Source organism: Heterocephalus glaber, unplaced genomic scaffold (genome assembly GCF_053883595.1).
Source record: "Heterocephalus glaber isolate CG9 unplaced genomic scaffold, H.glaber_assembly_v1.0 deba00001465, whole genome shotgun sequence".
Lineage (NCBI taxonomy): Eukaryota > Metazoa > Chordata > Mammalia > Rodentia > Bathyergidae > Heterocephalus > Heterocephalus glaber.
Genome location: NW_028258312.1, coordinates 26,485,553 through 26,498,567, shown reverse-complemented (window position 1 = coordinate 26,498,567; position 13,015 = coordinate 26,485,553).

Sequence of the window (13,015 nt, the reverse complement as noted above, 5' to 3'; positions counted from 1 at the left end):
CTGCCCAGATGATCCTGTACTTTTCTGTCGTCATTTCTTACTATCCAGTGATAAGTCAATGTCATGCTCTGGTACTTTTCTATGGAACTAAGATTTTTTTAGTCTTTGGAAATAGCACATGCCAAGAGTAAAAGCTTAGGGTTTACGAGGTCACCGAACTCGATTGCAGTCTTTTTGTTACTAAACTATAAAAACAGTTGTCTTGATTTTCTTGAAATAATGCTGCTTCATTAGATTAGTTTGAGCTTCAGTGAGCTGTATAAAGACATTTTGACTTCTGACAGCCCTATGTGGTTTTTTTTCTGGTGTAAAAGGTCAGGAATCACATTTGGTAGCAGGATATAAATGGAAAGGTAGTTGAGGGGCATAGGTGAATGAGGGACCTCCCATCCCGTGAGATTGTCTCATCCCGATACAGGCTGCCCTGAGTGATGGGAGCATATTGCTGAGTGGTAAAGGCCAGACAATTGCTTAGTTTCTGTGTTCAGGTTCTCCAGAGAAAAGATTCACATCAAGACCTTGAAGGAATTGGCTCCTTTAAGGAGCCTGGATGCACTCAAAGTTTATTGAGTGGCAGCACAAGAGACAGTGTGATGGCACAATTTATAGGTCAGTTTTTGTTCTGTTCAAGGCTTTGAAGTGAAGGGGTAAGATTTGTCCATACTACAGTCAGAGTTTTCAAGTGTTCCAGTTTTAAAAACCACCGAAAATAATTTTGACACAATCTAGGCACAGTATACTTGCTAAAAGTGTTAATTTGAAATCTGCAAGTGATTTAAAGTTGGCTTTAGTTTTTAGGAAATGCCACACATGATTGATGTTTGGAATTTTTTTCCCTGCACCGATTAGAACACTTAAAACAAGAAAGGTCTCATAAAAATACAGATTTTTGAAGTAATTATACCAGGGAACCTGGTGTAATGTTCATGCCTTTACTTGTCTTTCGCTCACTCCAGAATCCTGATGAGATTTGATCAGAACCCAAGACAGCTTTCAGTAGAAGCCACTACATTGCTTCCATAAGCTATAGCCAGGGAAAAATGGGAAATACCCTGCATTTTGTTAAAGTCGATACAATAGAGGTTAATAATGTGGGCCAAGGACCAAATTTGCTTGAGTACAACCAGGCTGGACCAGTCATCAGCATAGTTGATGACTATGTAACTTCAGAATAGTTGAAAAGACCAAAATGAAAATGTTTAAATTTAGACAATGTCTAGGTTCTAGACGTGGTACTTACCTCAGAACCAGTGAGATGGAGGAACTAAAGTGGACAGTTAGGTAAACCATTCCGGCTGGTCCGGAAGCCGTTATGCAGTAGTTACAGATTGGTAATCCTCACTACTTGCCTGTGCCCAGCAGACATCTAGACCTCAGATCTCGTGATGCAGGGGTGGTGCTGAGCTGCACATCTGTTCACATGAACTTCACCTGCACAGTGAGGTGCCTCGTGTTCAGTTATGCCCCGCAGTCCGCAGCCTTGGAAGTTTTACTTAATCATGTTTTTCTTAAAACTTGGGGTTTTACTTAATCATGTTTTTCATCCATACTGTGCAGAGCAGTCAGTGAGCATTTGTGGAAAGGGTTCTTGAAACCCGGAAAGGTCACAATCTACAAAAGCACATCTTCCTCCTATCTGCGTTTCAGTGTTCTGTGAGTAAACATTTCCTAGGTGATTAGCTTAGTGTGTGAAATCAAATGTGGTTCTGTTTTTCACAAACTTCTTGATGAAACAAAGAATGCCGTGATTTACATTCCGGTAGTAGCTCTGACTTTAGACCAGTATTTTGAGAAGCACTGGTTTGAAAGGAAAAGTTTACCTTGTGAAGAACTACAGTTCAGGAATTTCAGGGCCTTTTACATTGCTCAGCCTCTTCTAACATTCCTTTCATTATCTTAAGATGGCTCCTACCATTCCATGTGTCCCATACAGATTTGATGATGGTCAGCAATGATAGTTACTGTCTCAAATTGGTTTTAAATTGGCCAGGAGCATCATGGCCACCTCCATATAGAAAGGGGGTGAATGTGTCACATGGGAAGCATGACTGATAAGATTTGGCCAATTAGGACGATTCCCCCAAGTCCTCTGGGAAGAGGTGACACAAATGAATCGGGATTCTGCTGGAAAGGGAGAAGAAAATGACTATTAGGTGTACAAAATGATGTCTCTGCTGCAACTGTGCTGTACCTGCTAGGGGCAGAATGTGGATTCAGATGTCGAAAATGGCAGAAGGCTTCAACTCATTGTGGGTAATTACAGAAGAAAATACCACTTATGATTTCTCCCTGTATCTCATTTTTAAAATATTCAAAAAAAAAATCCTTCAGAATTCCTCTATAGTAAGTAATGAAAATTTTCTATATGGTTTATAGTTTGCCTAGCATTTTAAAAATCCTCATATAGACTGCTCCTAAGGAAGAGGAGGTGAGCCAATCCCAGTGCCCAGGAGGAGGCTCCCCTGCTGCCATTCCACCACTCCTAGGGCAGAGGAGGTGAGCCACTTGGGTGCCAGCAGCACACACACACCCCCACCCCCATGGAAATGAGAACACACATAAACAAGCCTCAAAAACAGACTTCCAGATCACCTATATCAACCCCAAAGGGAAACCAGATGGAACAGTCTAATACTCAACCACTTGGACTCCCTGAACTTGCAACAAAAGAGGATCTGGAAAAAATGAAATCAAGTAATTTCTCAAATAACAGCAAAGATTGTGCCCATAGTGCAAGACATGATTTAATAAATCTAGGGAGGACACAGATAAAAAAATAGAGGAGCTGAGGAACATGATGGAATCCCAACATAGGAAACAAATGCAATCCATAAAACAGATGCAAACAGATTTCCAGGAGATTAAAAACTCCATCAAAAGTCTAGGCAGCAGAATGAACCAATGTGAGGATAGAATTTCAGATACAGAAGATAAGATCGCAATTAGTGACCAGGAAAACAAAAAATGCTCTAAAATTGTAAGGGACCATGAGAAGTCAATCCAGCAGCTGCTAGGCGATCGAAAGACGAATAACATAAGACTGATAGAGTCAATGAAGAAAGAGGAGAGTGCAGATGACATAAACTGTTCACAGAAGTGATGGTAGAAAACTTCCCAAGCAGGGGAAAAGAACAAGACATACAGGTAAGTGAGGCATATAGGACTCCAACTAGCCTTGATCAAAAAAAATCTACACATTGGCATATAATAGGATTCCAGAAACCCAACAGAAGAACAAAATTCTACAAGCAGTGAGAAAAAAGAAGCAAATCACATACAGAGGAAAATCCATCAGAATCACAGCAGACTTCTCAACGCAAACCCTCACGGCAAGAAGAGCTTAGAGCAATGTATTTCAAGCCCTAAAGGAAAACAGCCTCCAACCCAGATTGATGTACCCTGCAAAACTATCCTTCAAAATTGATGGAGAAATAAGATACTTTCATGATAAAGAGAACCTTAGGAACTTCATGAATATCAAGCCAGCACTCCAAAAACTTTTAGACAATATCCTAGGAAAAGACAACCCCAGGAAGCTCAGCAGAATGAGTCTTTTGGGCATAAAAAATTAAATGCAAAGGGGGAGAATCCAACAAAAACAAAAAGTCATGACAAGGTTTTTAAAACTTTTAACTTCATCTCCTTAATGACTGTATAACTTAATCTGGTTATTGTACTGATTAGTATTTTTCTGATTCTAGTGTTGCACACCTTTCCTGGTGCTGTACTGGCTATTTATCATCTTCTTGTGTCTACTTTTCAATGAGCTGTAAGAGTTCTTTATATATTCTAGTCATAGGTTATATGCATTGTAAATATGGTCTGTTTAAGGACTACTTTTCATTTTAATGATGTCATTTAAAGTTCTAAATTTTGATGGAATCTCATTTATCAATTTTTTTCTTTTATACATCATGTTTTTTGTATCCTAGGAAGTTCTTGCCTACCTAAATTAATAAACATTTTCCCTTATAATTTCTTCTTAAAGTTTTATACTTTTAGGCTTTCACATTAGGTTCCTAGATCCTTTCAGATTATTTTTATGTATGGAAATAAAGGGTTGAGGTTAATTTTTTATATGCGGATACCAGGTGTTCTAGTGCCATTTGCTGAAAACAGTGTCTTTTCCTCTGCTCTTGAATTGAGTTTATATTCTGTAAAATGTTAATGTTAAATAATCTTTCAAAACTCAGTGGACTGTATATATGTGGTTCTGTTTCTCAATTCTCTATTTTATTCCAATGATCTAAATGTCTTTCCTTACACCAACACTGCCCTGATTACTGTAGCATTAGAAGTCTTAAAATTAGGTACTAAATGTCTTCCAACACTGTTCTTTTTGTTTTTTTTAACTTTTCTAGGTCCTTTGTACTCCTACATAACTTTTAAATTTCAATATCCAATTCTTCATGTATAGCAAGTATACACAGACCTGAATTTTTATATATACCTTGTATTTTCTAATCCTGCTAAATTCAAATATAAGTTCTAGGGGCTCCTAGAGATTTCTTAATATTTTCTCTGTAGATGATCATTTCATCTACATATAAAGATTTTACTTCTACCTTGCCAATCCTATCCTAATTGTGTCATTTTATTGCCAGACTATTTTTGTTTGGGCATAGGTTTCAAAGTTTAATGGACAGATGAAGAGTAAGCATATCTGTCCTTGTTCCCCACCTTATGGAGTAAGCATTGTATCTTCTCCATTCATATAAGGCATTCTTGCTGGAAGTATGGAGTACATGTCTTTAATCTGTTGAGAAGTTTCTGTTCTACTTCTAGTCTCCTGATAGCTTTTACCATGAACAGCTGTGGAATTTAGTCCAATACTTTTTCTCCAACTAGTGACAGGATCATATGGCTTTTTCCTTTCCTCTGTTAAAATGATGCCTTCTGGGGTTAGATCTTCCAATGCTGAACCAACACTGCCATTCTTATAATAAAACTACTTTCTACATACTGCCAGATCTGACTTCTAATAGTTTGTTTTGTTAAGCAAATTTCTATCTATGTTCATACTTTTTTCTTTTATTATCTTTATCCAGTTTTAGGATTAGCACAATGTTGATTTCCTAAAATGAGGGGAGAAATGTTCCTTTTTTTTCTGCTTTAAATGTTTGATATAATTTATCAGTTAAAATGCATATGAGCCTGTTGTTGTCATATAGGTAGGTTTTCAAGCTAGGAATATACTTTCTTTAATAGATGCTATTCAAATTTTATATTTCCTCCAGAGTCAGCTTCATTAATTTGTCTTCCAAGGTACTTCTTAGAAGTTGTCAAATTTATTTCAAAACAGATTTTTGTAATATGCTTTCTATATCCTTTTAAATTCTGTAAATTCTGTGGTAATGTTGCCTAGATCTTGATATTGTAATTTTAAAAATGTATAATTGATATTGTGTAATAGGAAGTAAAAGTCTAAAGGAGCAGGGGAAGTGGGAGGGGTAGGGGAAAGGAAAGAAGGGAAAAGAAAAATATGAGAAAAGGAAAAAAATGGAAACAAAGTCTTTGCAAATAGCAAAGGGTGGAGGGGGTGAAGGGAGGGCAGGGGAAGGGGGAAAAAAATAAGAACCAATATACTCATGTAATGGTACAAGATCCCAATGATGTATATAGCATCATTTTAGGTATTTTATACCTAAAATGTACCAATAAAGTTAATGGGAAAAATCCTCATATATTACTAAATGATATTTCCTTCTCATAGTTATTGTAATTTTACATACCAGAAAGAAGAGAGAAATTTTACATGAATACATTAAAGATATTTTAGCTACTATATCATACAATAATTTATAGTTGATTTTGGAGAGAGTTCTTTGACTTATTTGAATATGGTTACAAGCAGTCTGAGTTCTTGCCTAACCTGGTTTAGTAGCGATTAGGATTTTCATGAATAATTGCAAGTATGCTTTCGTACAGATGGCAGGATCTAATTCTATCTCCTTTCCTTTGACCAAAAAAAAAAAAAAATAGAAGTGATGTGTGTTACTTGTACACAAAATTTTGAAAGGCAGTGTGCCATCCACCGACCACCTTTCCCTCCTCCTGCTGCAGGAATTGAGCCTCCATCAGCCTGGGTTCCTGAGGACAGACCTCCTGCAAATGTATGGCTTGAGAGAGAAACTTCCATTGTTTTAGCCTTTGATGTTTCCTTGAAAAAGATTAACTTCTCTGACTCTCTGATTCCTCAAAGAAGTCTGTGTCAACTCGATGATCCCTGTGTTGCAGTTTAGTAGAGGAACAGACTAAATTATGCATGTGCTTATATGAAATATTTCCCAGCTGGATGGCAGTGGCTGTGGATTTGGGGTGTGAGAATGCAGAGCAGCTGTCTGCACACTGGACATCCTGAGGCTTCAGTCAAAGGTTAAAGGCCTGGAGCTCACTGCGGTTTGGTGCCAGTCCATGTCCGAAAGCTGAAGGATCTGTTGGAAGGCTGACAGAAGTGGAGACCAGCGTCCAAAGGCAGTGGTGAGGAATGGAACGCCTCTGAAGGAGGAAAGGGGAACACTTCCTTCCATCCTTTCCTGGTCCAACTGGGCTACAAGCCTGTTGGTCGGTGCCACTTACATCCCTGCAGGTCTTCCCTCCTCATTTATCAGCCTTCGCATCAGTCATCCACCGACACCCCCAGAGCTATGCTAATCCAATAGGAAATTCTTACTCAAGTCCTTATGTCTCGCTGGTCACAGTCCCTCCCACTCTTGCAAGGTGAAATAATTTTATTTTTAGTTACAAATACGGATACCATGCAAAAGCCTGACTCAAAGGCAGTGAGAAATGATCTCTTCAACACTTCATGTGTGGACAGGAGCCAGAATGATGGAGCTTGTAAATAGCACTGGGCTTTCCAAGATCTGGTTTTTGTTTGTTTTTCCAGATGTACTTTGTGTGACTACTTACTAAGAATTTCTACTTTATCTCCTATTTTGATTGATTACACTTGTTTAGTGGACCCCTTTGCAAACATTAGAAAAATGAGTATCAAAGTGGACCCAGCATCATGACAGTACATGTGTTTCCTTGCCAATTGACCTTTGTACACTGGAAAACAGTACAACTACATTGCTTTCCTGCAGTCATTTCACATCTGAATTTTTCAATTTTTCCTATAAAATCCACACCACCATCTTCATTTCTTAGATCTGACAAACAGTGGATAGTTCAATGGTTAATTTTAATAGAGGCCTGTAGCTATTAGAATACTTTCTCTGTGTTTTCTTTGCCAGATTCCATATCTTAGTACTCTTCTTGGTAAATATGAGGTTTTCAACAAATAGATTTAGATAAATGGAGCCAAAGATGAATACTAATTAGGTTTAGTGGCCTTTCCAGGAAGACCCAGTCTAGGAAATTCCCTACCTAATGTCCAGCTCCCTAGGGAAGAACAAGAGATACACTGATAAAGTTATTAACTATGTGTGCATCTTAACCCTAATTTTTCAATTTAATATTCTTAATAAACCTCATGAATGCTTTTCTCAGTGCAATTTTATTCACATCTAAAACTGCCTATTATAAAATCCTTACAGTCACAAGCCTGCATACTATCAAAACAATGTAAGTTTCCCCAAATACAGTATATCTTAACGGTATTAAATTATCAATATTTGCAGATTTTTTTATGTACAAGATAGCAATTGCTCTATTCAATCATCATAATTTCCTTTTTCAGCTACCAGACCATTCATGGAGTTCTTTTCATCCATTGTGTACCTGTGTTAGGGAAACTGGATTTTATTAACACCAAAAATTAACTAAGAAAGTTGTATACACTCGGTATCATAGAGCTAATTCTGTTTAATCTTGGTACCCTTGTTTCATTGCCAATTACATAGGGAGATGGTCTGGGATTCCCAAATGTTGCCTTTTCCCTAACTATCTGTACTTTGTGAGACACAGTTCTCAATTACAGCATCAAAAATACTTTCTGATATAGACTAGTATGAGTTTACTGCAAAATTCTGGCTTGCAATGTCTGACAATGTGGAATTTAATATTAATTTCGTGGATTTTAAAAGAGAATTCTAAGTATTCCCAGGATATGCTAGCCAAAAAAGGAAATCTTCTAAATCTAAATCTCCCCACACTTCCTAAAAAAAAAAAATACTGATAGTCATGAAAAACAAATTACCCATAATCAAAGTCTTTAACTGGGAAATACTGCACATTACCTGTGAATAATAGGAAAATAAACATTGAGGCTAGCAAAATCGCCTTTTGAGCCTGCAACCCCAAGGAAGATGTAGTTAGAGATGGGGAAGGATGGGTGTGTGGATGAAGGGTGTAGATAGGGAGATGGGATAAATTAGACAGCCACTTTCTTTCTTTTTTGCTGTACCAAGGGTTGAACTCAGAACCTTGTGGTTGCAAGGCAGGTGCAGTGCCACTGAGCTAAATCTCAGGCCCTAGACTACCACTTTCAAAAGACATGTGCTACTCAGAGCAGGAAAATACTGATAATCAGGAAGATGGAAGAAACAAACTTGAAATTGAGAAGAGTCTAAGACAGGAGTTTCAGATATTGATATCCCCACTTCCAAATAAATTCCAAGTGTCAGGGGACTGTACTTGTGGAGACTTGATGATAAAGACAAAGGGAAGCAAGAGGGGAATAAACGTTCCTTAAAAAGCAAAGAGGGTTGCAAAATTCTAAGACACACCAAGTCTCTCCAATCAAAATAAAAACATTGTTTAAAGGAACTGTATTTCACCATATCAAAAGAGAACATCTTTGAACTGAGAAACTGGATTAACCCCCTCAAACTCTCAAGTACAATTTAATATTAACTGTTTTATTACTATAAGGAAAAAATATCACAGCAAATATCATATGACCGATGACATTTATATAAATTTACTATAAGAAGAAAACAATTTAATTTCATAACATTTCATTTCAGTAGATGAAAATTTTGTCCCTAAGAAACACCATCCAGGAGCAGAATAAATGTGTAACACAATCCATTCTCACTTCAATATCCTTAAATAAACACTTGCAAGCATTGGGAAATAAAAAACACCTGGAATTAGAAATTTAAATCTTAAAACCTTAAGAATAGGATGGGAAGGAAAAATTATTCTCTCCAAACCAAAATAAAGGCACAATCTTTGAAATTACAAAATGGCTAAGAAGAGCCTGAAAATTTAGTAAAGGGACAGAAGGAAAGGTATTAAGTAACTAAGAAATAAATGGAAAAAAAGACATAAGAAAGTGAAATATACATACAATGAAATTCACATCTGAAGTTGCTATTTATTGAGGTTAGACAAACGCCTACAGCTGTGTAATGCAAACTTCTGTTAAAACACGAAACATTACATTAACCCAGAGAGCTCCCTCATACCCTTTCCCAGTCAGTTCCTGTCCTCATCCCCAGAAGCCACACCTGTTCTAATCATTTCACCATAGTCATTTCTGTAACTTCATGTGGTATATAATTTTTATATATTAAAGTTTCAGAGCATAAAGGTTCTCTAGGTGTACCTACTAAATGGCGTTTTAGCAAATGTGATTAGTGTCACTTCTAACATTGTCAAAGAATTTCCCAAAGAAAATTTGGCCTCTTAAGTTACAAATGGTATGGTACAAAGGAGGAACTGTGTGATTTGGTGTCAAAGAACATATGGCATAACAGAATGATCAGCTTCAATTAGAATAAAATTTATTTTCCTTGGCATTAATCTTAAGTGGCATATAGGAAAAAGACAAAAAATTGACAAATACTAAAAGGATGAAGTATCTGAAGGATGAAGTATCCTTGAAGGTGACTAGTACCTAACATCTCTAAAATATAGTACTCAAAAAATTTTGTAAAAGTGAACTTAAGGGAAGAGCATCCCAAGTATAGAGCATGAATGCTATTGAAGATGTTAGAATAGATAAACCTTCTAGAAGTAGAAAGAGGCCCTTGGTTTTCTTGAGTACCCTAAATAAGACTTAGATATTTGGAAATAAGATGCATGAAGATAATTCTTCCTGTTGCCCCTAATTGTGCTGTTTCAGTAATGAGTTGATTATATTTGGGTATTTTATTATTTTATATTATGTATATTCTATTATATTATGTACCTGTGCAACATATAAGAATTGGATCTTTATATTGTAACTCAGAAAAAGGAAGAATAGTTCTGTAATAGATTAGCCAACGTGAAAGGCATTTTAGCTTCTCTGTCTCCATGGTTAATTTCATTCTGGCCTTAAAATCTAAATGCCTCTATGTTCTCAAATCTATGGTAAAGTCTTTTGATGTCATGAATACTTAGTACTTCCTCTGGCATTATAAAATAACTTAATAGTGCAGTTAATCAAATGACAGTAATAGGCAGTTCTCTACAGAGAGCTCATTTTATATTTAATAAGAGGAACATTGAACTCTGGAGTTGAAGGCGGGACCATTTGCACACGAGCATAGGATGTCAGCACTCCCTCAAAGCAGGAGCTGTCAGTTCAGACCTCTACAAGCCCTGCCCATGGAGTTGCTTCACGAAGACGTCCATTCATTTCACTCAGTATCTGTTCAACTCTTACACTTGAGGTACTGTTGAGTCTTTGGGAGAAACACCAAGAGAAATAAGATTGTGTTCCCTAGCTCTCAGCAGTGCAGAAGCCTGGCATGAAGACATATTAACACACAAAGTGGATACAAATTAAAATATAAATGCTAGGAGAGAGGCTCAAAAAGGACAATGGAAACTTGATGGAGCTGGAATCCTAGTATATCTGAGAGAATATTTTAGACTTGGCTATTGAAGGGTGGCAGAATGTAAGCTCCTAGATATATAGGGCAGAAAGTAGGTTACACAGATAAGAGTACATATTCGCATGTATATCAAATGTGTAGATACATACATAGATACACATATGAATTGCATAAGTATATGTACTTACATGAAGTTCTTTGAACACTTTTATTTAATGCTCCAGGTCAGCATTTTATTTATTTATAGGTGGTTTAAGGCAATACAGAGAGATGCTATTATTTAGGCACATAAATTAAGTCTGAAAAATTTGGAACTCTAAGCCACTAGGCTCTCGTTGTTATGGCAACCTCTTTTGTACAGTTTGTAATAATAGACTCCAAAATATCATATTGTTAGAAGGAGTGCTAAGATAAACCTTGAACCTCAATGTCTTGGAGTCAAATCAATCATCATTTTGCAAGAAAATTGTAAAAAAGTTCTCAAGCAATAACATAAATTAACATGTTAAGAGAATTTAAAAAGACTAAAACTAAGCTCCTAAAATGTAACCTACAGGAATAAAAGTAATTGTTAAGAAGAAATGAAGGCAAGGTTGGATAATTTAGAAATCATTTTCAGCCATATTTGTTATATATATATCAATATATATCACAAATTTCAAGAGAATGAATAAATGCATTTTTTATCATATGAGTACATTAAGAGTCTACTAGAAAAAGCAGACCATGGTAGGAAACTTAGTGAAGTATTATGTATGGTAGAGAGAGACCAATGAACCATGTCTGATATTTTTTCATGGGCATCAGCAGCAATATAATAATTACTTAGGTCCAAATACTATATTTCCAGGTTTAAATATTCAATTTTACTTATATGGGGTAACCAAAAATCACAGAAGACTGCATTATAAATGAGAATGACAATATATTGGTGCATATATAATAATCTGCAGCCACCTTCTCAGGAGGAAAAATTACTGGAGATATAAAATGTATGTTTTACTTCTTATAGTCATAAAATAAATGAAAAACATGGAATAATTTGGATATTAAGCATTTGTAAGAACCTTGACTCTTGTTCTGAATGGGAAGCCTTCTTCCTCAGAGGAAAATGGAAAGTACAGTCATACTTAAATTTTAACCGGCTCACTGTGCAACTGAAATGCACAGTAGAGCAAGGTTGGGAGGGAAAGACTAAAAAGAAGCATGTTGCAGTATTAGGACTTAAACCAGCATGGATATATTTTATAGTTATCTGGTTCGCCAGAGAAACAGACCCCCTAGGGTTCATCATAAGAGGAGGGAGGGCTGATTTACCAGGAGGGATTGGAGGGTTGAGCAGTCTGAGACCTGAGGTCAGGAAGCTGGCAGCTAAGGCTTGCTGATGGTCCATCTCCAGGCGGAGTCTGAAGGCCGAGAACCAGGAGAGCCAGCGGTGGATGTTCCAGTCTGCGTCTAAGTCCAAAAGCAGGAGAAGAATACGTTCCAGCTCCAGTAGAGGCAGAGAGAAACCTTAACCGTCCAGGCTTTTATGTCGTCCAGGCCTTCAACAGATTGAAGGTGGCCTATTTGCACTGGGGAGGGAATGTGCCCTGCTCAGGGTAGGGACTCCGAGGCTAACCTTATCGAGAAGCACCCGCCCTCAGACATACCTGGGAAAAACCTATATCGAAGTCTCTGGGCAGAACATAACCTAGCCAAGTAGACTCATAAAATTGACTATTAGGCATTCTGAAGTTAGACTCGATAGAATATCCTGAGCAGGGTTTCCTGGAAAATTAGCTATTAAAGAGTGAAAGAGGAGACAGGAGACAAGGATGCTTCTCTCACTAGAGAATGTCCAGGTGTGCCCAAGGACATGTAAATACACACATGGGTGGGCCGGGATTCAGCTCAGTGGCGCCACCACCTGCCTTGCAACTGTAAGGGCCTGAGTTCGATCCCTGGTACCAAAGAAAAAAACAAAAACATACATGGGCATTTGAACTCAGACCTAGCTCATATCACAAAAGGTCTTCACCACTACCTTCAGTGAGGGGTGGGGGAAAAGATAATGTAGAAGCAACCTTTCCTTCAACATAAATATGTATTTTGTAAATAAATTTCTTATTTTTGCAACCCTTCCTCATTTCCCTATGTTTCCTTCTAAATTATTTAAATTGCCTTCTATTCAGTTTCAGCATACCACTTAGCATTTGAATCCATATCAAGAATATAATAAATGCTCTTGTTTTGAGTCAAACCTATACCAATAGCATAATTATGAGGGAAAAAAAGTTAAGCCATTGAAAGAAGGCCTGTCA